Source organism: Rhopalosiphum padi, chromosome 1 (assembly GCF_020882245.1).
Source record: "Rhopalosiphum padi isolate XX-2018 chromosome 1, ASM2088224v1, whole genome shotgun sequence".
In the NCBI taxonomy this organism is placed as follows: Eukaryota; Metazoa; Arthropoda; class Insecta; order Hemiptera; family Aphididae; genus Rhopalosiphum; species Rhopalosiphum padi.
The window spans coordinates 44,397,112-44,424,613 of NC_083597.1; the positions used below are offsets into that span (position 1 = coordinate 44,397,112).

Sequence of the window (27,502 nt, forward strand, 5' to 3'; positions counted from 1 at the left end):
GTTATAGTGACAAAGTTCCAAAGAAATCATATAATAGCGCCCCGGGGATGGGCAGAAAAGATATTTTCTTTTTAAATCGTCTTGCGAACGCAATTTCGTAGACGAATTTTTCTTCCAACCCTTGTAGAGGTAATACCTGCTACCAACTATACCCTCTAATACCATACGGACCCCTCACGCACATAAAACGACATCGAATGGACCAGGACAAATATAGATATACAAACCTACACGCAATAAAGTAATTTTTTAACATTATACGTTGGTATTTTTGGTAGTTTTTTGCGTTTTAGAAAAAAAAACACAAATCACAATACTTATAATGTACTATAGTATTATAGGTGCCTATAGCTATGTTATATTAATTACGGCACTATGTTCGGAAAGCAATTTATCACATAATTTACTTTTTCTGTTTGTAGTGTTTTTTTATTTAATTTTCACAAATAATACGAATTTTAACAAAAATAAGATCACCTTACTGATAGAAGAAAATTTTACTACAACATAATAATGCGCGTCATAAAAGACGTTGTTCAAACTCCAAACGTATTCATTGTCAAAAAAAGGTTAACACATGTTACAGCGTCGGACGACCCTCGGAAATTCTATCGGACGAGCTGGAGACCCGTCATAAGCGTCATTATACCCACATTTTATTTCTAAAAGTGGAAACTTGGTGGACCGTTTGGATGTATAGTATGGAGTATGGAGACATCGGCCATCCAACGTTTTTTGACATGGTAAAAAAAACATCGGAATTCCAATATGTTCACGTATATATGCAAGCGAAAAGTTTTACACACCACTCGAACACGACCTTTGTTTATTTCACTTTTGGTTTCCGTTCCGACCGGTCGCCCCTTAAAAAGCCGCGAGGCCGTCAGTCGTAAAAACGCGTTCTAGTGAACATTTTTTTTTTCATTTTTTTAAAACGTATTAACTCGAAGCTGTTGTACCGCTCACACTCCTCGCTAAACAATCAGTGTCAACTACAGGTAGACATCGTTTAGAGAACGATAATAATGACAAACACACATATATATATATATATTATATTATGTGTACCTGTTAAAAATATAATTATTATCACATGGCGGTAGAGAGCAGAGACAGCACACAACTATAATGGCAGTATATATTACATACAACCGTGCTATCCACCGACCGTGCATGGTGCATTAACACGATTAATGTACCTACACCTTACCAATGCGTATACCTGCGGCATTAATTATTGTATTATAATATAGAATGAATCTTTTAAAGGTATTATGTTATATATTTTAACGCTTTCTTGAAATATTTTTTTTACATAATTTATTCGTTTTATAATAATATTTGAATTGATTTTATTGATGATATTATTATAATATTTTAAAAATTATATATTTAGTTTTTATACGATGACACACTTTTGTAATTTCATATTCAATACAGAATATGTTTTTGAAAATGTGAATAATATATAAAATTCAAATTTTGAATGAGTAATTGATTAATTATAAGTTAAAATAAGTTTAAGAAGTTTAAATTTAGCAATGGAGGAGTGGATAAACATTTTGAGAGGTACCCATGTGCTCTCATCAAAACTTTAAATACTTATTTAAAAACTATTTTATAATAAACTACTCATTTGAAATTTTCAGAAAAACATTCTGATTTTGAAAATAAAATGAAAAAAGCATGTCATCGTCATCCTTCAAAAAAGTAAAAACAAAAAAAAAATAATAAAAATATAGTTGTTTTTTAAAAGTATTTTATACCTACACAATTGTTTTGTGATGTCTTTTGTATACGTGTCCATATTACATACAATTCGAATATCTTCACAGCGACCATGAATGAATTGTTTCAGTAAATGTTCGACGTTCGTATTTTCTTGTTTTTATGTTATTTTTGTCGAAAAATTGTATTTTACCTCGTCATAATACATTTTATCGCAATTGTCATTCTAAATACGTGTACGAATTTTAGAATTATTATAGTTTTTATTTACAAACATATTTACAGTTTTGACAACGTTTTCCGTTTGGTATAACAATAATAATTTTCTACTCGTCTAAACTTTAATAGTACTTATAAATAAAACAAAACTACAATATTATATACTAATAAAAAGTACTTCAAACTATTTACGAGCCGCGTACTACTGATGATCACAAAAATTGAGTTGTTGGTCGTTTAGTGGTTACGGCGATTGTTCGCTTGTCAAGAATTTAAATAATAAATTTATGTATAATATGATGACACGTCGATCTCGTCCTTGTTTTTCGTATTGTCGTCCCGTTACACTTTCAATCAATATATTATTTTATACTAAATCGTAGTTCGTTTTTTCGTATTTCATTCAGACATACCATAGATATATCATATATTACGGTTATCATATAATACAATATACAGCGTCATTTTCCACGCCTTATATAAACGGCTTTGATGGCGCTTTATTCCGCGGCGCCAATTTAATGTTGCCGAAACAACATTTGATTATTCTGTAGTTTTAATGGCGTAATAATAATATAATGCAATGATACCATCTAAATATATTATGTGCGAAACGTGTTTATTTGTAACTATTGCGTCGAGCTCGGGCTCGGCGTTTAATATTATGACGTCCCGTGTACTACACGATAACAATAATATTATATTAACATAATTATATCGCACAACGGTTATCGCCAAAATCGTTTTCGTACAGCGCGCTAGTTCGATTTTTAGAAGATTTTAATATAAATAATATATTGACCATACCTAAAACACCATCACCTGCATCACACCGCACGACACCTATACCAGCTACTTAACGATTCATCGTACGTTTTTGAAATAAACACCGAAAAACTTTGACGGTTTAAATTAAATTTCATTGAATTAGTACATTTACCGCGCTTCCGCGTCACGGCGCGCGAGTGTACGAACTGGTGCGATATTTCTCGTGCCGTCTCTTCGCCGACCGTCGTAATAATAATGATAATTTAAATTATGTGAATACGATTTTTAAGGGAAAATCTCGTTTCATCTGCCTATTCGTGTGTATTCGGCATATATGTCTTGATACGATTTGAATCATTCATTTAACATATTTTACACTATATAAATGAGTACCGTCTTGTAACATAGTTGTATTTTTTTAAAAACTTTTTAAACAATATTATAATTTACGAATCGATCAACACCATATAAAATTATTTTTGCAAAATCATGATACTCGAGATTTCGAATTTGAAAAAAAAAATGAAGACTTAAAAATCCACCGTGAAAAATATGATAAAAATTTGATTTGATTTTGTCGAAAACGTACAATATTATTGTGAATTTTTGAAATACACCAACAATTCACGACGAATGTAACGAAATGCATGACAATAGCTTTTCGGAGATCATCCTTTTCGTTTTCGCCGAATTCCCGTCCAAGTTGTAAGCCATTATTAACCTGTTAGTAACCGTAAGTATATATAACTATATATATATATTTTCTAGGTATCTCCTATATATAGTCCTGTATACAATTGCAGACTTCAACAGCGACCACCACAACCGTTACCACTACCGTCACCGCTGCTACCATCACTACTACAACAACTACTTACTACTACAACTACTGTTAGTGCTAATAATATTGTAAACCTAAGCAAAACATCGTAGGGGGTAAATGGTTTCTTGCGAGAACGGCACAAATGCAAATCATCCCCGTCGTGTGCGCCGCCGTTTCGCTCATAAATATGTATGATATGTATACGTACATAATTTTAAGCCGCGAGTGTACTACATTTCCAATAGCGGTCATTTAGATGGTAATTATACTTAACCATTTCTGACCTTTTGTCGAAAGCCGTTTTGTTTACTCTCGCGAGTGTTCGAACATCAAAACTGTACGTCGTTTATTGGCCTGTGCGTTGAAGAATAAACGACGATGAAAAGTTCGCGTTTTAAATTTGTCACGACAACACAGCGGCCGTTGAACCGAACGTTTCACTTGAACTTTCACTGAAAAACAATCTGTACTATATGATATCGTCTATAATATCGTATATATACTACGAACGAACGAACAATTATATTTCATTTCTCTGGTCAGCTTAATTCCTGCCACATTTTCATTACATTACATTTTTCGTCTTAATTCAATACTTGAACTTTTCAACTCTGAAAGCGTGTCCTTTCATATACCTAACACAATACTTTCAAAAATCTTGTTCTTTGCCAATTTCATTAATTTATTATTTCGCTATCATATAAACCGTTATTAGTTTTTGTAGGTACACAAAAAAAAATTGACTTCGACACATATACCAATTTATAACACACTATGATAACATTATAAGTGTGTATGTGATAAACTGTGAGTTATAACTTATGTCCCTCATCAAAATAAAATAAATTTTTGATCAGTGATTACATAAAATGTAATTTCTAATTAGTTACCGGTAAAGTCGTTAAATTCGTCGTCAGATGTGGTGATTTATTGTACTGCGATATAGTTTGTTCGTACAATTTGTAGTGATGGTTGTCGATAAGAAAAACCAAAAACGAAACAATCACGTATACCGACGAAATTTAAATACCCATACAAGTTTGTTGTATATATGAAACGTACGGATAACCGTATGGGATGCAGTAATAATGGAACTGGATAGTTTTGATCGCAAGACGGATCGCCGTTGTTCGGCAATCTGTTTCGTCAGCGTAAAATCGTATAATATACTTTTGGGGTGGGTGAAAAAAATAAATAAAATCCTCTCGTTATATTTTAAATAAATAAAACTCGAACCTCGATCTCGCCGTCCCCGGTGTAACGGAAATATAATTATTACTGAGTCATTATTAATTAATAGAATCGCGTTTTTCGTACCCTTTGGCCGACCTACTTAAAAGGCTCCGGAGGCCATTACGCGCGCGTATATATATATATATATATATATTATATTATAGCCCATTGGTGAAATCGTTTTCGGGTAATTACAATACAGCCGAAAAGGGTCCGGAAAACATAGTTACAGACGGGCGAGGTATATACGGCGGAAAGAAAAAAAAAGAAGAGAATGAGAGCGAGTGAGAGAGAAAGAGCGAAACATACCACACGGTTCAGACACTGCTGACGGGCGTACAATATTACTTAATGATATATTGCATTTGTTCATCGAGTTTATTTATGCATGTATACAGTAAACCTTTTACGCGAAAGCAAACGGAGATCGCAATCAAAGTGCCCTATGGGAGTATAAACATGCGCGCGTGTACAATTCAAATCGATCCGAAATTTGTTCCCGCGGAGTAAATATAATATTTTCTGCCTATATTTTATGTATTTTGAAAATAACTCCGCCGCATGTCGTTAAACCCTCTCCATACGGTGTCTATCCGCCGCTGCGCTACGCGGTATACTAACGGCATCATCGTAAAACAATGAAAAGGACCGCATTTGTTGCGCATCAGACGCACTACGGCGCGCCGTTTTTATATTGAAATTTGGCAGTTTCAAAACAGAAGAAAAACGTCTGGGATTTTTATTTTTAAAAAAAAATCACGAAAAAAACTAAGATAATCAACGCAAAAGAATCAATGCGCTGTGATAACGTCACGATCCAGAATAACACGCTATACGTCATATAGGTCAGGGGTGGCCAACCAGTCGATCGCGACACCTTTTCCCATTTTCATAGAATTTTGAATTTTTTTCAGAAAACAATTAAAATATTTTTTTTTTTTTATAAATTGTATATTTGTATATTTTTGTATATCCCAGGAATATAAAAATTATATTTAAAAAAAAGCAATAAATAAAACGAGATTATACACAGATATCGAATAAAAGAACTGTAACACACATTGACAACCTTTTTTTTTTTCGGTCGATCGCGACAACCTAGAAAATCTCGGAGGTCGATCGCAAGTCTATTAAAGTTGGCCACCCCTCATATAGGTAATATTGTTTTTATCTCTATTGCATTGATCTTTAAAGTTCTTCAAATACACATCAGATCACATGCTCCATTTTCAATTCCAACCTACACCGCAACGAACTCACTTTTTTTTCTCTTAAAAGTATTTCTAGTTATCGCTCTGTATTCTTTTGTATTGTACATTTTTTACTATTTTTCAATTAAAAAAAAATATACATTTTGACTTAAATGTAAAAAGGTGTAGTACCCGTTAAAATATAAATAAATAAATTATATACCAAACCAGCAATTATTCTTATTCCAATGAGCGAATGAATACTGCATTATGTTACATTATACTCCATATATACAATTTATTCTATATAATGTTATATTATAATGTTTTATAAAATGTTATAAGGATAACAATAATTATAAACAAGAGCCGTTCGTATGTGGATGACGCGATTACAATAATACACTATGTGTACATTTTTTTTTATAGCCGATGGATGACACTGCAGCGGAGAGCGAAAAGAGCGTGTCCATGATAAAAGTTTATAAACTTTAAAACAATTTTACTAAAATTAATAACATTTTTAGTTTATAATTATATTTTAACCATAGTCTTTAGTAATTTAAAACACAACCTTCATAATTACTGTAAAATATATATTATACATATATATTTTTTCTACCACTTTACGAGGAAGCGTAACAGGACGCACTCTGTTCTTGTATAGGACGAGAGTATAATTATTCGTTTGATGCGTTGCTCTTGTAACATAATTGTAAGCACCGGACTTAATATTATATTAATAACGTCCTTAAAGGTTATAATAATTCATAAAATATTAAAATGTTATACGTATAAGCGCAGCTATACAGTATTAAATATCACTATGTGAGTTTACAATACTTTACAAACAGTGGGATTGTATTAAGTTAACTTTAAAATATACTTGAAATCATACCTAGTAGTTAAAACAAGAATAAAATATGTTTTAAATTTGTATTACAAATATTCATAATTTCGCAGCGGAGTAATCAACAAAGTTTACTTGTACAGTTTTACTGTAGAGTGTAGACTTTTATATTATTATATATACTTATTTTAAATCTACTGCAGTGTATTACTTCTTGAATATTAAATTTGGTCGCAAGAGCGACTTTTTCTTGTTAAAAGATCTTAAGTGTATTAGTTATTTGAACAAACAACAAATAAAATATATAAATAATGTCGTTAAAAAAAAATTATATTTCAAACTGAGATTGGATTGAATTTGGTTAGTCGTAAGGTTTTTCCTTCTTCTACATGTCCATTTTCAAACTCTGTATATTATAGTCTTGTCTTGACGTATACCTTCTTTGAATTTCTTCATTTATAATATTATATAACCCAAGAGTTAATAATTACTTTATATATTATATATAGGTTTAGTGCACAACTCTAACAAAATGGTTTAATAAACTTTTATTTGAAGAATAAAAAAGTACTGTGCCAAAACCAGATGAATTCATTTTATTTATAAAAATTATTTTCTCTCTTATCATCTTTTTTTCTTTGTGAAGGGCGTAGTTTCTTCCTCAAGGCTATATCCCTTACTTACTTACTCACTCGCTTACTCATTTAATTACTTACTTACTTTTTATTTATTTATTTACATTTGCATATTATGCACTTTCTATATTATATTATATATACAATAAATCTCCGGAGATAATTCACAAAAAAAATCGTTCTAGGTACAATATATTTTATTAAATTTGTATTTGTGTCTATTTTACCTAATTGTATAGGTATACGTGCGTGTAAATGCGCGTTTAAAAATTATTGTAAAAGCGCATCTGTATCTATATGTATATCAAGGCCGTAGCCAGAGGGGTTTAGAGTATAAATATGTTATATTATATAAGTTTTAAATATAATAAGCATTTAAACCTATTCAATCATATTTCAAGAAAAAATTTCTGGTGGGTCTAAACCCTGAACCCCCCCCTGGCTACGCCCTTGATGTATATATTGTATATAGATTGTCGAGTACGAATATAGTGAACGTGGCTTATATTATGTCACGGTATACGCGGTTATCCAATCCAAAATTGTCTTCTACAAATTTTGAAAAAAAAAATGTCATTTAAAAATAAATCGCAATAATAATATTGTGTTGGTAAAAAAAAAAACTCGACAGTATACGTGCGCGGCGATGATGGAAATTGCGATTCGCGTACTCCGGGGGCGATTCGATGGTTTTATTTCTGCTCGTGGAATAAATTTAACATGTATGGACAAAAAAAAAAAAAATGCGAACGGTGTGTTGCGGTACTTAGGCGACGGGAACGAGGCCGTTGTCCAGCCCCCGTGGTCGTTGGTTATAAATGTGTGTATAGGCACAGAAACTCTATAGACGAGAAAAGGGCGTCGCTGTGCAATGGTATAGTTTCCCGGCACACAGACGTATTTTTTTTTCTTCCTTCTCCTTTCGTTTTTCCTCCGTTCGCGACGACTGCTGCAACAGTGCGACGGGACTTCACGTGTTATTATATTATTATTATTATTATTATTATTATTACGAACGGGCGCGCGCGCACAATAACATACGACTGCGCTGAACTTTGAACCCCACCCGTCCGCCGCCGGTTATTAGCATAAAGGCTTCGCGCGTATTACTTGTCACCGAATTTGATTTATCCGCCGCCGAGTGTCACGCGTGTATATATATTATATATATATACAACGCGCCCGCGTATACACATACGATATTATTATGATATATTATATTATTATGTATAATAGTATATCGATGGCCGGCCGGTTCGGCGCGGAGACGGCGATGAATAATAATAATAAAAAAAATTGATTGTTTATTCAAAAGTCCTCCCGTCCCCAACGCGTATACCGTTGCGTTTTGTTTGTTTTATTACACCCCTGGGTGTCGGCGGCGGCGGCCTAGGCGGTTCGGCGACTGGTGCGTATAGCATAATTTTATTTCCCTGCAGCGTATATTACAATAATAATATAATCTCCGCCCGCGCGCAACAACTCACAGATGACCACCTCCGAGAGGTTATGACCTGATGCAGGCCGCCGCCTCAGACCGTACTGCGTGTGTGTCTGTATACGTTTTATGCTGTTATAATAATATTAGCGCATTGTATGCCGATATGTTGTACAGAGCATTTCGGTTTATTTTATTCGACGACAGATCACATGGCGTTCCTCCTATATTAGCACGTCGTCTCTCCGTCGAAATCGTTTCGCACCGATATAATGATAGTTTTTTTTTTTTTTTTTTAAACATTAAACGAAACGTAATACATTTCTTTAGGTTGTTGACAAAAAATAAATAAATAAATATCAAAACGGAAAACTAACTTAATAAGTGTTAAGATACAAAAAGTTTTAGAAAGTATTTACTGGTCTACACGTTCAAAATGATTATTTTTTAAATTGTACTTTTAAATACTTAATTATAACACCCAAGTTCCAATGTTTATATATTCGTATTATTCTTATTTATTTGTACACGTCCTTTATTAGTTCTGTGAATTACATTAATTTTTTTATGTTTAATATAATATGCTATAACTTATAAATTATAACAAAATTTACTCGTGTCTATTGACAATATTAATTATTATTTATCACTCATTAGTCATCACGCGGCATCATTATTTAATTTTTATATTGATAATACTGTAATTCCGTATTCTACACATCAAAGTTTTAATTAAATTACAAAAAATAGTTACGTCATTCTGTTTTTTTTTTAAATTCACGAGTCCTCGTCGAAATCCCAGTGCAATAGTTATTATACATTTATGATATTAATTTTCGTACATGAACCCAAAGTCAAAGTGACAGACGTTTTACATAATATTAGTATTGTACATCATGTGGTTCTCTTATCGATTGTTTAGCAATGCAATATTATCAGAACGCTGCGCTAGTTTGCTATTTACGTTTGGCATTTAATTGGAATTCTATTATTATTACCTACATAGGTAGTGAAATACTGCAAGTGAATCTAGAGCGTCAATCAACATCAACATCAATATCATCGAAATACCGCGTACGCCCGGGCCATATACGAACGACAGTTCGAAGAATTTAATCAAAGACCCCGTGCGAATGCCGTTTTCAGAAAGAAAAACCGTTTATATATTGTACTCGGGCTAGGGTTTATCGGTTTATTACGTCATGTTACATCCTGGTGTATATCCTTCCGTTTCACAGAATACAATAATGTTTTACGTTCGCCCGCGAGTATTTTGGCGATTACTGCAGCCGAGATACGATACGCCACGATAAATGAATTACAAGTCGTTACAGCGGACGATGAGATTAGGTTGGGTCATTAGCAGGTTTTAACGTTTACTTCCGCGGCCGATCTGCGCCGTTGTCGTCTTGATGCCAAATAATAATACGGTATGTTATTATATTATGTACGACGACCGTTGCAGTCGACCGACGGTCGTCGCAGTGGAGGATGCCCGCCGTTCGCGGGCGTGGATATTCTTGAGACGCATACCGTCATAAATCCAAATGCATATATATGTGTGTGTGTGTGTGTGTGTGTACAACCGGGTTGGCGCTTACGAGGTAGTGGGAAAACGTACGTACCCCGCCCACATCGTGAAACTATATATACATACGATTCCGGTCACGTGTTCACACTACTATATAGCTACGCTGCGGAATGGCGGCGGCAACGATCCCGTGTGTGTGTATACGTCATGTACCTAAATCATTATAACCCGTCACCACCGCGGATATATATATATATATATATGGCATGGCATACAATAATATATACGTATCTGACCCCACAACTGCAACTACAGCATTCAATCTCTATATATATTGTATATGATATTACGCGCAACACACCCGTCGAAAAGTACGAATTTATATATATATATATATTGCGCTATGTTGTTGTAATTAAACCAGCACACTATCACGAAGCCCACTGCAGAATTTCAGCATACCATATTATTATTATTATTATTATTATTATTATTATTGCGTCGACTTACACGAATTCTGAATTCGCTGCAACATCGAGGGCGAGTCTATTTCGGTATAGGTAATATTATAATGACGTGTACAACATGCCTTTGCGGCACACCTCTGTCGGCGTGTGTGGGTTCGGAAATTCGGGACAGAGGTATTTGCGAGCTTAGACTCGCCGTCGGATTCTCGCAGTCATAATGGCTTTATTAAAAGTGAATTTTTAAAATTTTTTTTTTCTACTTGTAGATTTTGGAGTTTTAAACGGTCCGTCGTTAAAAATCCAGCAGATTCCACTGCGAGTATAGTGACGCTCCTAGAATATTTTAAGATACTTTTAAGAGTAAATCACTTAAAAGCTTTTCGTCATGATTCCGTATCACCACTGACTTTGTTCAGCTGACCAAGTGTATGTGGAACTATCGTATTTATTTTCAGATTATTGAACGTTAACGCGTCGACAAATATAAGTAAAAATTCAAAGAAAAACCTTCATATACCGTGAAAAAATAAATCCACGTATTTGTTTTTTGTACGGCCCAAAAGAATAATATTAAAAATCAGACATAATAAAACGATTATTGTAAAACAAATGTCTCCGCTTTGAATGTAAAACAGAATCTTACTCATATCCAGTGCGCGAAAAAAGATAAATGAAGAATAAATAAAACGTTTCATTGTGAATACGGTTGCGGAAAAAATAATCGATCCTCCGTCATGAATTTTTTATCTTTTATTTTAAATAAATAAACATAAAATATGTAGGTATTCGAATCTTATATGAAAACGCATGATAATATCTGTAGACAAGACGATTTACAGTGACCCTTTTCGTTAAACCTTTGGCTTTTATATTTTACATTATCTGGGTACGACATGAATAAACTTCATGGCCTCTGAATATAATATAATATAATACATAATATAAATACCAGGAACTGTTCGTATTTAATATTAACTATTGTTAAAACTCTAGAACGTATAACTAGGTTGTATTATAAAAAAATGTTATAATAAATTAAATAAATATTTATATTAAAAGGCATAATACGTATTAGTCAATAAAAAGTATAATTGTGCTGAAATTTTCTGAAAAATACTTTTACAATTTAAAACGCAATTCCCTGAAATATCGGAAATATCTCTCAATACAGTCACGTAACCACAATGACAATATATATATATATATATTGTATATACATTGAAAATGTTTTCTGCTCATACAGCTTGTTTGAGTTGTGTTGTATAAATATAGTAATCCTATAAGAAGGCTTCCTATATGTATATACCTACTGTACAAAAGATTATCTTTCCTTTTAAACAAGTGCTCTTTTGCTTCCTATAACTCGAAAATTGTCGTACTTAGGAGAATACCTGTAGACCATATACCTACTCATACACTGCAGAGGATTACCATCCTTTTGTTTACCTTACTATTTCTTAGTGCGTTATCCAACGGTTTCCCTTTCAATTTAATAACTCTTATTTACTCTCTTAGTTAATGCGATTATTGCGTTGTATAGACAAAGATATTCTGAACTTACCTATAATTTCACACATGAAAATTTTGAGTTGCGTTAAATTTATTTTATTCACTATACAAGCTCTCTAATAGAACTAAGTGTTACACTAACGCGCGTACATCGAAATGCGTGCATAATGCGTTTCAAAGATTATAGCTAAAATTAGCATTTGACGTTTACTCTGAAAATGTAAAAAGAATATATTAATATATATATATATACATTTAAAAACAGTCATATATTATTTGCATGCCTATACTTTATATGTTATATGTAAGAGAAAAACTTAAACGGTACTCATTTATAATATATTATAGTTCAAAAGAATATTATATTCGATTACAAATTGTAATAGTTAGTTACACGATGTAATATAAATAAATATATATTATGTATACGTATTGCTGTATGGAAAAGCAGATAATACGTATATAAGTTTACATGGAGAATAACATAGACTATTTAATATGGAAATATATTTTGCATTATATATGCCAATAGTTAGGTATCTTCATACATTTTTAAGTAAATTGTTTTGAATTTTTTAACTATTCGCGTAACATATAATTAATCTATCTTTTTCTTATACTTATTGGTGAAATTCCAAAATTAGTACTATTTTAAGTTACTCATCGTTACAGATCTGCTATAGAATATGCTAATTCTAATAAAAAAATAATGGTCTGACTCAGTCATATATTAATTTTTATTGATATTATAACATTGTGTTTTCTAAATGTAATTACGCCCATATAGGGAAAGACACATTCTCCATTAGGTACTAAACAGACAAGAAAGAAATAGGACGACGTATTGTAAGTTGGTACATGGAAAAAAGGTTATAGAAATATCGTTTGAAAATTATTTAAATAACTAATGGTTTAATGGTTGATTTTAAATAGTTTTAATATACGTTAAAAATATGGATGTATAGTATAAACCAGTGCACCACAACCGTGTTTCGGGATATATATCTTTATCGCAGTCTGTCTATCGAATGATGTTATCAAAATAATATTCTATATAATATATATATATATATATATAGGTATACACTATACATAGTTGGAAATGTTTATAGCTCGCTGCAGGGTCATCTGCAGGAGGACGTAATACGAAGTAACTATATAGACACAATAATATATTTTTATAGACGGTGTGGCGAGGATGCGAGGGTGGTGTAAAGGAATAATAATTTATCGGCAGTGGAAATATTTGGGGAGAGTTTTTCTTCTCGCGATATAATATCACAATATATCTTTTTAATATCATAATATCACAAATCCTCTATACGCAGAGGAACGTTCGTTACAACGAAGCACCGACCACCGACGGCATTATATTATAATACGCGTTTTTAAGCAACACACAGTATAATAATAATATAGCTATATCTACGGATCTCATCATAATATACGAACATATAATAATATATAATATTGTTGTAATGTAATATGTATGCAAGAACGCATTACGAAGATTTGACGTAATATTTCAAATGTGTGATTTCGATATAAAAACATCGAGTCGATGCGCGATGCGCCCTTTATATAAACATATATAATATGGTGAAAACGTATTGTGTAATGGTTTTATGACGTTTATTGTCCGCGCGATGAATAACTTTGTCGTCGTCGTCGTCGTCGTCTTCGTCTTCGCGTATACGTATTTCCGACCGGCGAGATTTCATAAATAATAGGGTTGAGATTCAAACGCGTTATATAATGCGATGTGGGTTTTCTGCAAAACTTTTCTCATAGGTAATCCACCCCTGTATTTACGAGATCGTCACCACGCCGCCCCCGTCCGCCGGCCCAACCATACGTATACCACAACTTATACCAACACGCCGAAATATTGGATTACGGCGCACGTCGTCGCAGATCCGGAGCAATATGTCGTCGGTCGCCGCAAAAGGACGTTTTATTTATTCGTTTTGTATATTATTATTATTATTATTATTATTATTAATATATCACGTGTGCGGTTTCCATCACTATATACGGCTACCCCACTCATATATACCCGCCAACATCACTGCACACACCGCCGTCCGCGCCGATAATGCCTCTCCGTCGAAAAACGTTATTATTTGATAACAATAAAAAAAAAACCCCCCCACGAAAGCCACGAGAGCCATTGATATGCCGGTATACTCGATGTTAACCCTCGCAAATGCATATAATATATATATATGTAATATTTACGTGGGTTTGTGCGTGTGTGTGTGTGTGTGCTTGCTGGGTCTGTCGAAAAGACACACTCGAGATAGGTCGAACGCGTCCCCTGCACACCGCGACGCGTGCACGCGGGGGCGCGGGCGAAGGTATTAACGGGATGATTTTGACAAATTGAATTCCGCCGTTTGACAGGTTCTTTTTATTTGTACCCCGTGCGAGGGAGTAGTAACGAGAGAAAGCAGAAAATCAATGACACCGACGTGCGTGCACGGCAGTGTTTACGCGCACCGCCGGCGGTGGTATACGCACACATATATATATATATATACACACACCACCTATATCTACCACACACACATATATGTGATATATATATATATATATATACGGCGGTATAATATGTAGTGTAGCCGCGTCAAGACCTATATATATATGTGTTCGACGTGCACAGCTCGCGCACAATATACGCACTGTATATATAATTTATAATATTCTGTTTACCGCCGAAATATTATCTGCTGCATTTTAAATGGCTAGGCCCGTCGACGGTGATGCAGTGTGCACCCGTACGCGATGACGTTTTGCAGCTCGTCGGTGTCGTCTCGCGAACCCGTCGCCAAATGCGGCAGATATTTTCAAAACTGTGGGCGGAAAAAAAATGTTCACCAAACCATGTATATTTAAAATAAGACGAGTAATAGATATTGTGGACGGTTTTAAATGATCGTATTCTTCAATGCTTAATGATAATGTGTTGAAAATTCTGATTGCAACAAAAAAAAGTTAGAAACTTAGAAACATTAGAAGATCGTTTAAATTATCAAGTCGTTTGTGAAATAATAAATTATCCATATTCCATAACGTTATTGTACTATGGTTATTTATGTTATATAATATATATTATATTATAATAAGGTGATGCATTTTGCAGCTGTCAGATGCTTTTTCACCACTTGTATTTCTTCACTCTTTGTTTTTCTTTAGTTTATTTTATATTAATTATTATTATTACAATGAGTAATGTTAATGAAATACTAATGGCGATATTTTTTATTTTTTTCATTTTTAATTACTTTATAAATATTGTCTTTTCTTTTTGTACCTACTCCCATTTTCGCCATAGGCGCCTTACTCACTCCCCCACCTGTTACTCGCCCCTATCTACCTACGAATTTCTGAAAATGTATGTCCGATAAGCGCGTTATATTCATTATATCTTACACACATCACACATAATAATATATCATGTTAACTATAGAGTTGAGAATATATTATCAAAACGACTCTTTGAGAAAGTCACTATATAGTTATTGAGATAAAAGACAAATTTTAGAAAATCGTGACATACCGAAAAACGGAATTTTAAATTCAAAGTAGACTCTAATGTATGTATCTACTGACTACTACTACTATTTTGTTTATTTTATTTTATAAAATATTATACAAAATAAAAGTATTAATATGTATATATATTTATATGTTTTACTTCGGGATTGTTTAAAATAAATTCTTCCAGATAGTGTCTTTCCAAAAACTACAGAAGTAAAAGTTTTTTCTAAGTACCTACTGCTTTCTTGAGTCATGCGCACCATTACAAATTTGATAAATTAAATTGAAAATCAGCAATACTCGCCCCTGACTTACAATTATCTAATTTGAAATAAAAACCCTGTACTTTGTGTAAAGTGACAATAACAGTTGAACACGTCTTTACAGTATATCATAGATAGTAGTGAAGTACACTCAAACCTACATGGAGCCATAGGCCCTGATATATCGAAAAACTTATTTCCTTTCTTAAAGATACGAGACTGGATAAAGAAATTCAATAATATTACAATTGAGTAATCTATTATCTTTTATCTATTCTATTGCAAAACATGTAGACAATACATATAATATATTAATAGCCTTTGTTACTGAAATTACATAAAATCAATTAAAATAATAATAATAAATATTAAAAGATTATAATAAAAACATATTATTATATATGCAATCTATTTATATATAAATATATATATATATTGTATACGTATGAGAAAAATATAATAAAATTACCCTACTGTAAACTAAAAATAAATAAAGTAAGTACCTATTACCATTTCAACATTCATATCCCAGTTTGCAATTTTGTGTGATAAATTATCACTGGAGTGATTTTGTATTAAGTATATAAAAAGTTATATTTTGCATTCAAATCTACAAATAAAAATGTTATTCAACAATATTTTTGTCACGTTTTTAATATTTTCCAATTTAAAATATTGTGGGTGATAAATTATTCAAGAACAAACATGAGCACCAACTTAGATTTGATCACTCATAAAAAAAAAAACAACATTATTAAAAACTAGTGAACTTATTCTGCTATATGTTTGGAGATATCGGTATTGTCATTATTGAATAGGTCACTGTATTATTGTAATGGATGTATTGCATTCAATCAAAAGACTGAGCTGCGTGTTAGTCGATGTAATATACGAAGAAATAGCAATACTCGTAAAGTGACCACTAAAAAAATACCCATTAGATAACATTTTCTACTGGAAAAGTAGTACACACCGCACACAAAGTAGTTCAGTCCTCAGATAAAAAGGATGTTCTCAAAAAGAAAAAAAAATAATAAAATAAACATCATTGTAAGACTGTAAAACAACTAGCTCCCACGTTACACTTAGAATCTAAAAAAAATGCCATCTAATTTATATTTGTTAATGACGAAAAAAGATTTTTGCGATTTAGTTATTCGTTTACACATTTAACGATTTCGATAAAAGATTTCGTTCGTAGGTATAAATATCCACAAGCCCGTGATCATGTCACACGGATGGGATTATTATGTCACGAATTAAAAATTCGAAAAATATTGTTTATAAAATAAATACGACAATTAGGTTTTTATATATGTGTGTATTTTAACACGAGAGATAAACGAGACCTAACGCAGCTATAGACACTTACCTATATATATATATCATCATGTAGGCGGCGCTTATACAGGGGTGGTTGGGGGTTCAAACCCCTCTGAAATAATTTCGAGTAACGAGGAAAAAATTGTTTTATTATGTTGTGGCGCAATTTGTATTGCTAAATTTTCTAAACCCCCCCCCCCCCCCGAATTTTTTTTTGTATACGTGGCTGTCATCGTGCGATAGTAAATTATATCTTAAGATATATATATATACTATATACTGCAGTGCTAGTACCTATATTATTTAGGAGTGCAGAGTAGATTATTATTATTATTATTATTATTATTTTGGAAATGAAGAATAATGCTGTCATGTTTTCTGGCAAAAGAACTTTTGTGTTGGGCGGGTTTTTTTTTCATTTATCACTACGCGGTACTGTATAAGGAAAAGGGAGCGGCTATGTACGAAACGAGACGAGAAAGTTTGTGCGGCCGCAAAAACAACCGATGTCATGGATAAAATGTTTTGATGAGTAATACACGAATAGCCGCGGCGGAGGACTCGCGGTGATGGGTGTGTGTGTGTGGATATATATGTATACGCGCGTTGGACGGGACGAGCGGTGTCGGAGAGGAGTAAAACGCTACGCAACTTTTTTCATTTAAATTTCACTCAGTAGTAGTGCTCTCTACGTGAACATCAAAATATTTTTTATACAAAAGTTCTCATACCTTCCCCTTTATTAGACAACATAAAATAATAATAGCAACAACTACGATAATATAACGATATACGTATATACGTATACGATTTTAGTGCGGAGCGCAATTTGCCCCGAATCGATTATAACATTATGCGTATTATATTATTATTATTATATGTTTCAAACCAGTGAGCTAGCCGTATCATAACGAACGTCTTCGAGATCATTCGGCTTAATACCTCCGCACAGTGTCGAGACTTGTCTAGATAAGAGTTATATTGCAGCCGTATAATGGGCGTACGATCATAAAAGTATAACCTCTTCCGAGTGTCGTTCGATGAACAACACTAATATCTATAAAAAAAAAAAAAAGTGCCTATAAACTTATACAAAATAATTATTAAATATAAAACGAATGAAACGCGCGTATTCGCCGAGTCTCGTCACTGATGTATAGTTTTGTTAAATGTTATTTGTTCATTTATTTGTATGAAATATCGACAAAGTGATAATGATAGATGATTTGTGAGGAGCGGGCAGGGATTAAATTATTTTTAAATAATTTATAATATACGTTTAATCGCGATAAAATACAATATAAATGAGCGAACAGAGAAATAGTAATATTAACTATTATAGTTTAATAGGTATTTAATTTTTTTATCTATTCGTTATCGTACAAAGGACTCCCGAACTCTTCGTTGAAAGCTTTGGGCGTTCTTGTGCAATATACGTGCTATACTTTGGTTGGGGTTGATGTAGTTGCAGTTTGGATTCAAACCCACTGGTGCATATGAGTGTATTATGATACGTCTCTATAATGTCCTGTTCGAATTCGATTTAAAGTTTTAAAGTAAACTATCTTTTATAATCTTCCAAAGGAGGCTGTGTCCAGATGGTTTGCTCGTGGGATCCAAGAGGAGAGGAGATATAAATTACTAATAAAATATTATTTTTCTTAACATATTTCATATAGTAGAACGATATAACATAAATATTTTACTTTAAGTGTTTCCCAACCATTGTTATATATTTGGTTTAAGACGCTTTTTCTGAAAGGCAAACCAAAACAAAGAAATTCTAGTAATACTGTTTTACTATAATAGCCAATAGGTTTTATTTATATCAATGTTTTTAGTTTGATTCTATAATTTAATATATATTATGCCTGTTACCCGATAAAAATCAAACCAGTAGGTTGGGAAGAACATTGATTTAAACCGTAGTATCTATATTCTGTATTTGTAATTATTGTTCGTTTATACTATTTAATTTATATTTTATTAGCACCTACGCAATATAAAATATTATCATGTGGGTTTAAACAATATGAATTATGAATTCATAAACGTATTATATAGAAAATTGTATAAACGAAAAGAACCTGTCAATAATATGACAGGATTATTGAGCAATGTGTATAATAATTATTCTTTACAAGTTAAGTCTTGAAACATCAACTGCACTTGTTTCGAGAATTTAATGTCTCCAGTTCGTGTTAACATAATTAAAATCGGAACGCTTGAAACTTAATTGATCAAATACACGCGATATTTGTAGTCTGTGGAATGGCGCGCTACAGTGTTTATACATAATATATTGTACACAATAATATATAGTGTAGTACAGCGGTTTACATAAGGTTCTGATAAACTTCCAACGTTAATCATAGATGAATATAGGTATATATATATAGGCTCAAAAATGTCAATAGCCCCCGCCTCCCCAAAAGGGAATTGTATATACACATCCGTGGGCCAAGTAAACAGTAATCGGAGTGCGGGCTGCCACTTTACTTAAGATAACATTAGGGACTGTAGTCCTTCAAAATTCAACAAAATGTCTGCCTATATAATATGACGCTAATGCGTTGGTTTTCAATTAATCAATTGGTGACGATATACCATAAAGTAGTCTATATATTCGTTCGGAGAACACGTGTATACGTGAATTTGATAGTTTTGATGAAAAAATAAGAACAAAATGTGAATAAAAACCTATTTCAATGATGTAAAGTAAAAATTATGTCGACAAATTTCTATGTATATCTAATGCGTATATTATACGTATAATAGTAGTCGTATTTAAATCTAAATGCTTTGTCTTTGTTGGTATACATTTCTGTTGATTTGGTGTATTATATAATCCGTAATAATTATTCGAAAATTTTAAGGGTATTTTTCATATAGCGATGATAACAAGCTGTTATTGAATACCACGGCTATAATGTTCCATGTCGTTTTAAAATATTATTGTTTGATTTATTGAAATCAGTTTTATTAAAATGATTGCGTTAAATCATATATATGTCCCGTTATCAATAGTGCCAGACTCAGAATTGTGAGTGCCTTAGGGCTTATGGTAGAATTTACTGCTAAAGTGCTAAATATTGAACGATTTGAACGTATATACTTATTATTTTTCCTGATTATTAAACTATCCATATGACGAACACAAAACTTTGAGAACAGATTATTGGATTTAAGCTACTTGAAATAAATCAATAGGACAAAAATTATGATACAAGCCAACTCATATTTGACCAAAACGCAATAAATTAAATCAAAAATAATGCAGCTTACAAAATATAACATTTTTGTAGTAATTTAATTAAATTATAAATATTAGGTATGTTACTTTTTTTTTATTATTCAAATTACGAACATTTATAATTCATCATAGTACTATCGTCACAATAATTCCGACATATTATACGTAAACGCGTCTTCTCATTAATATTCATCCAGCGAATTCGTTTCAAAAGAAACAAAAATATGAGGATAAATTAAAAAGAAAAAAAAACGTATTTATAATCTTAAATCATCTTAAAAACGTTTTAAGAACTTGCGATGACGACGGGCGCGTGCAGCGCCCGATCCAATGATTTATAGAATTCCCAATAGAAACGTTATAAATTATTTATTATCCCCAAACTCCCCTACCTTTACCGATATTTTATATGTGCGCTCTTTGGTGCAGTTTACCGAGGGGCGTTGTTTCGTGTTCACGCGTATACTTAGCATGCTTGTTTGAACTTCGTTAGTGTACACCGAGTGGTTGATGTATATACGCACGTACCTGAACGTCTAAACCAAACCGTAACTGTAAACGAGGTCTTTGTATGGCTCTCGTCGTGACTCTGAACGCGTAAAACCCGACGACGTACAAAGTCGTATGTCAAGACGAATTATATAATTTTATTACATAATATACGATGTTATAAAAATAATAAAATAATCAATAGGTACGGTTTTAATTTTAATGGAAATACCAAAGCAATACGATACCACTATGATTATTTGTTTCGAAAAAAAAAAACTTTAAAGAGCTCCCCTGCAGTTTTCTTTAATCTAAACTTCAATTATTAGTGTATTATTGTCATTTATTTATGTATATATAAATTATTATATACAGGTATATTAACGAAGTATAGTTTATATTATACTCAATTATATTTGCAAAAAAATCCCGTTGACACCCCGCGAGTATATTATTTCACCAACAATAATATATTTTAATGATGAAATGTCACAGAATAAAAAAAAAAATAGGATAAAAAAAGGAAATCGAAAAAAACAATTCCAAAAATACATTATATTCGTTTTTCGTCGTCGCCTTTGAACATCGAGTATAATATTGTATAATATATATACGCAATATTATGTATACACGTTTTCTCCTCGTCGAAATAAACCGTTAAAACGATCAAGTGGTATTTTTTTTATTTCGTTATTAATAATATTTCTTTTTCTTTTGGAAAATGTACACCGACGAAAGACGAACGTGTCGCACACAGCCCGCACACAATAATAATACGATATTATATAATACAATAATATTACAAGTGTGTGTCTATACAACCGTGTTGCTCGAGGACCCAAAAGAACCCCATAGTATATAAAGGTATATATATATACAGTCATCAACCGCGAAGCTTATCCTCTGTTATTCGACGTCCCTTCTTCCGTTCGTGTTATTTTAACGTCTCTGCGCCCTTCCTGTGCGGTCCTCTATCCGACTATACACCATCATGGCGGTAAATATACACTATACAGGGCGATTATTTTAACAGTAAATATTTTTTTTTTTACACAATTCAAATTAATTACGAAACTATAATTTTGAAAATAAAGTATATTTTTATCGTCACTTATCATTTAAAAGCTTTATCTTTTTTGACTAATAATTATACATACATTTTAAACTTCGAATTACGAAGCGGTAAATTTTGTTGAGAATTTTGCTACATGTATGAAAATTGAATTTCAAACGAGTAGTTAATTATAGTTGTAATAGTATTTAAAGTTTGTATTAGCGGAGTGTAAAAGTGTAATTTATCAACTTTTTGAAACGTAGGTACTTCGGTGCCATTTTATTTCACTTATCTATATTCTATTATATCTTTAAATACTGATATGTGATAACTGATAAGTAATAACTAACAATTTTTTTAAATTTAAAATTAAAAGTGTTAGAAAAGCTTTGTGTATCAAATAATATATTATTTATGTTATATAAAATGCTATGAAACCATAAATAAAAGCAGCTGTTTAAAAATCGAAAACCAGTCAACGAATGTATAACCGTGTATATCTATCTTAACGTTTTTTGAAAAACCGAAAAAAAATTGATACATTTGGAAATACTATTTATCCGCAATGGTTCACCCTGTATATGCTATGGCCGTCGTCGTCGCGGACCTCGCCCTCCCGGTAAGCCAAACATCGCCGTGCGTGCCGTCGGTCATGTTTTTCAATACTGGATTATCTACCACTCACTCGCCCCATCCACAACACCGCCACAATCTGCGGCTCGTCGACGTTTACTAATTTGCATTTCATCCCGTTCGAACTTTAAACGCCAACATAATATTATTATTATATATATATCGTATTGTTTACGTCGGTGGATGTTACGGAATACCAGGCAAAATGTTTACTTGCAAGTTGCAAGTCACCACCTGCAACGAATATACGGTATACCGATTCGCTGCTCGAAACGACCCTAAAGCCATAGCCCATAGGATATTATATGACATTATTTACGGTGTACTAGTTGCAATAATCCCTTATTCGCGAAATCGTCGCAATACCAGTACACTGCAGTGTTTACACTTATAAATTATAAAAACAACTACCTATTATGACAAATCTTCTATACGCGTAAAACCGTACCTTTATAATCGTATATATTATGTGTACTATATATACTACGTAATATTATAAGATAAAAATTACTGACATTTACTATCCAACTTTATTAATATTATTCGTTATACGTCCCTAAAAACGATCGATTTCGATTTCGCAGCTCGAAATTTCTCAGTTATATAGCCCGTAACTAAACGTATTACTATTATATACGTGTATAAACAATAATAAACAAATAAACTCGAATCGACTTGTATTATTATATCGCGGTAAATTATCACATCAGACCGAACGGAAGAACGGGTTGAGCGACGTTAAATATCTATAGTACCTATATACCTATACATATAAAGTATATAATATTGTGAAAGAACAAAGTGCGTCTAAAATATATGTCATACTATATATACTTTATATACGCGACCATATAATATATTCTGTATATTTGTATCAAAGTACACAATTTGTGGACTTACCTAAATTCGGTCTAGAATAATAATACAGGATAAAATGAATTTTACGATCCGTCTACCGTGAAAAAAATCAAGTGCCTAGAAATGTCACCGAGACAAATTGTCTTCACAAATCACGCGCACATCGCACATATTATACGAACTAGCGCACTTCCGTTTATATATAATACTCGCGCGTAGTACTATTTCTCGTTTTTTTTTTTTTTTTTTATTCTGTTCAACTCATTATACCTGCTGGAGGTTAGGCGCCTATTGTATTGTTTACATTTGTATACTTGCGAGAAAAAAATAGCTCGTGTTTATGTCGTTTTTCAAATAGCATTTTATATTATATATTATATAATATGTATAATACATACGTTGCTGTCGGCGTATTTTCTTTTGGAAACCAATACGCTCCGCTCTTATTATATAAATCATATATAATACCTACTATATAATATATGTTACGCACACTGGTGATATTATACGTGTATAGTATAATTTTGAATTTTCCGTAGACGTTTGTTTGTTATTATTATTATTATTATTTTTTTTTTTAAATAAACGCCATCCAAGACTATAAATAATTTTCGATCGCACGCGTGTTTCAATAAAACACTTCACGTCGTCGTATATATATAGAAGTCTAAGACTCGAGTTTATGTATATATTATATTGTATAGATGTGATGTATAGGTTCCGTGTAAGCGAAGGCAACAAATCATCATGCGAGTAAAACACTACATTCATAACAATGTATTATATGTATATAGTTATATAGTTCCGTCCATAATGTTGAATTAATTTCGACGTGGAGCCTTATAGTTGCAGGAGTGCTTTATATATTCTGTGGTATTATATCACCATTATCCAAAATCATTTAAAAACAAACATATTATAGAGACATTTTTTGTACAAATATTGGTTTTTTACATGTGAATGTAACCTAAATTAAAATATTGATACATTCCTATTTATACCGACGGAAAATGTAAAATTTAGATTAGAGCGAGATATTTAATGCTTTTTATTAGATCGTTGAATTATTAATTTGTTTGGATTTTAAACAATATATTATATACCTAATACTGCAACTCGTAATTTTCTGAAATAATTAAAATATTTAGACAAATATTTATGAAAATCAACCAGAAGTCATCGCAATTTAAAAAATAAATACTATAATACATGTCTATGAAAAAAAAATACGTATCGTACTCTATCAACCAATCGTGTTTGTTTTACTTTTATAAGCACAACGGAATATCACATTAACCACATATTACATTTGAATGGAAATACTGTAAATATAACTTCGAGTGGTTATTACTTCTTTTATATTTTCGTGAATAAAAATTGTTGACATAATTTATATCGTTGTAAAGTATTATGGTATAATATTGTGTAGCCAAACACTATATTAACAGTCAGTATTTATATTATACTTGACCGGTGTCCTACTCCTGTTCCTGTATTCGTGTCGTCGACGTTAAATAATTATTATATACCATAAAATATATTTAAAGTATGATATTAAAATCGGAAGATAAAAAAACGACTGCCCGTATACTGCGTTCGTATCGTCCGGCGTTTTATTTTTGAAAGTCGTCTGTGCCACTATACGTTCTGCCGTTACCGATTTGAAAATTCATCCAATACGCATCTGATTTATTACGAACTCGCCTCGTCCTATATATATTCGTATATTATTATATGTAGCCGCGGCGCAGATGTAACGCGCGGGCCCGTTCGTATAATGTACGGACTGCAAAGTCACTATATATATATATCTTAGACCCTAAACACTACTATAATACAAATTGTTTTCCAGTTACATTATAGATGTACGGACATTAATTTACGAGATCATTATCCGGTGCAGCGGCGGCGTTACCCGTATTATTATATATACACACGCGTACCTATATAATATATTGGTGCTGTTGTCGTGTATACGACTGGGGCGGTTTATTCGTTGCACACTTGCACTTCGTCTTCCGTCGTCGTTAGTCGTTTACGAGACGTGAGAGATATCAGCGGACGGAGGATTCGCCCCCTCGTCCCCGTGTATAGGTACACACGTACTAGCTATACTCTCGGATATATGTGCGCAAGATGTGTGTATGTAACGTATACATATATATATATATATATATATATCTGTAACCGACCGCGACGACGACGGCGACGGAGATGATGATAATAATAATGGCTTGTTTTCTTTGTGTTACAAATCGGTTGTTCAGACCATATAACTGTATATTATATAATGTACGCCGCGTCCGACGGACGAGGGATGTATACCACCACCTATACCCATACGGTTTAATTTCGCCAAAACTTTACGCACGCGGTTCTTATTTTTCTCGCGGCCCCTTTTTTCTTACCACCGTGTATACGGACTACGCCATTCGTTTGCCGCGATATTGCACACACACACACATAATATTATATATTATATATCGGTATAATAATAATAATATGCTGTATATCATTGCACATGACCGGCGCGTATTACTTACCTCGTCCGAGAACGCTGTACCAGCTGTCATCGTTCCGGAAAAACGCATTAATTGCGCGTATAAACGTATACGAGCTCACTGCGCTGTATATATAGCTGCAGCAGTATTACTAAACTGTTTTTGTTTTGCCGGGGAAAACGATGCCGGCCGGCACACATGCCGGCGTATTAATAATATCACATATTATATATACTTATATATATAGGTACTTGTTGCACCGCGTACGTGCCATAAATCTTCTTTTAAAAGTACTTACGCGCGTTTTTCTCAGCTAAATATTTAGGCATGATATTTCATCGGCGCAATTAGGGTTCGAGTACTCGTAATACTCACTGCTATGTAACACTTGTAACTGTATATAATATTATTGTATATATAGTACCGCTCCCGCCCCTCCGCTATGATGGTTACTCTAAATACTACGACGTATATACTAAAACGTTTTGTTTGTTATACTTACCAATTACCAATATAATGTTGAGTGGTTCTTTTTAATAGTAAAACTTATTTTATCAAAAGTATTACCATTGTTGAAAATATTTTTTAATTGAAAACATAACAAAACAGCGGTTTTGAAAAAAAAAATTATATTTTTAATTTATATTATTATTATTCTTTTTTTAGTTTTTTTTTAAGTTAATTACTTTTTGAACGACAATATACATTTTTCATTTCATTTCCCGAAGTAATAGTGTATTTATTTTTAAGAAGATCATGATGCTGGTATAAAATCAAATGTTTTAGGTACTAATAATTTATTAGTCACAGACTTATAAAAATGTTAAAGTTTATTTAAGCGGAGTAGTACAGACTATATAGATTATAGACCATCATTTTTCAGGTTACTTTTTTCCTTAATGCCACTTTGCTCCAATCAAAAAAGTAAATAAAACAACTGAAGAATGATGATGATAAAAATATTTAGTTGTTTTTTTAAAACGTTAAATAATATAATGACTTCAAACAATGTAAAAATATATTTTCAAAAACATTAATAATTTTAAGTTTAACTGTTAAAGAATAACTCTGTAAATTATAATTCTACAACGAAACATTAACGTATTCATAAACGGAGTGGCCATTATAACAGATACTTTATTGTATGCTCAATTTAGGTGTACCTATATAGTTACTATAAATTATAAAATTAAGTTT

General features: G+C 32.3%; 1 protein-coding gene across 2 annotated transcripts in view; it reads left to right on the plus strand.

Annotated features, from left to right (window-relative positions):
• Positions 1-27,502, plus strand: part of LOC132919639 (discoidin domain-containing receptor 2-like) — a 214,292-nt gene that overhangs the window by 23,588 nt on the left and 163,202 nt on the right. The window lies entirely within an intron of this gene.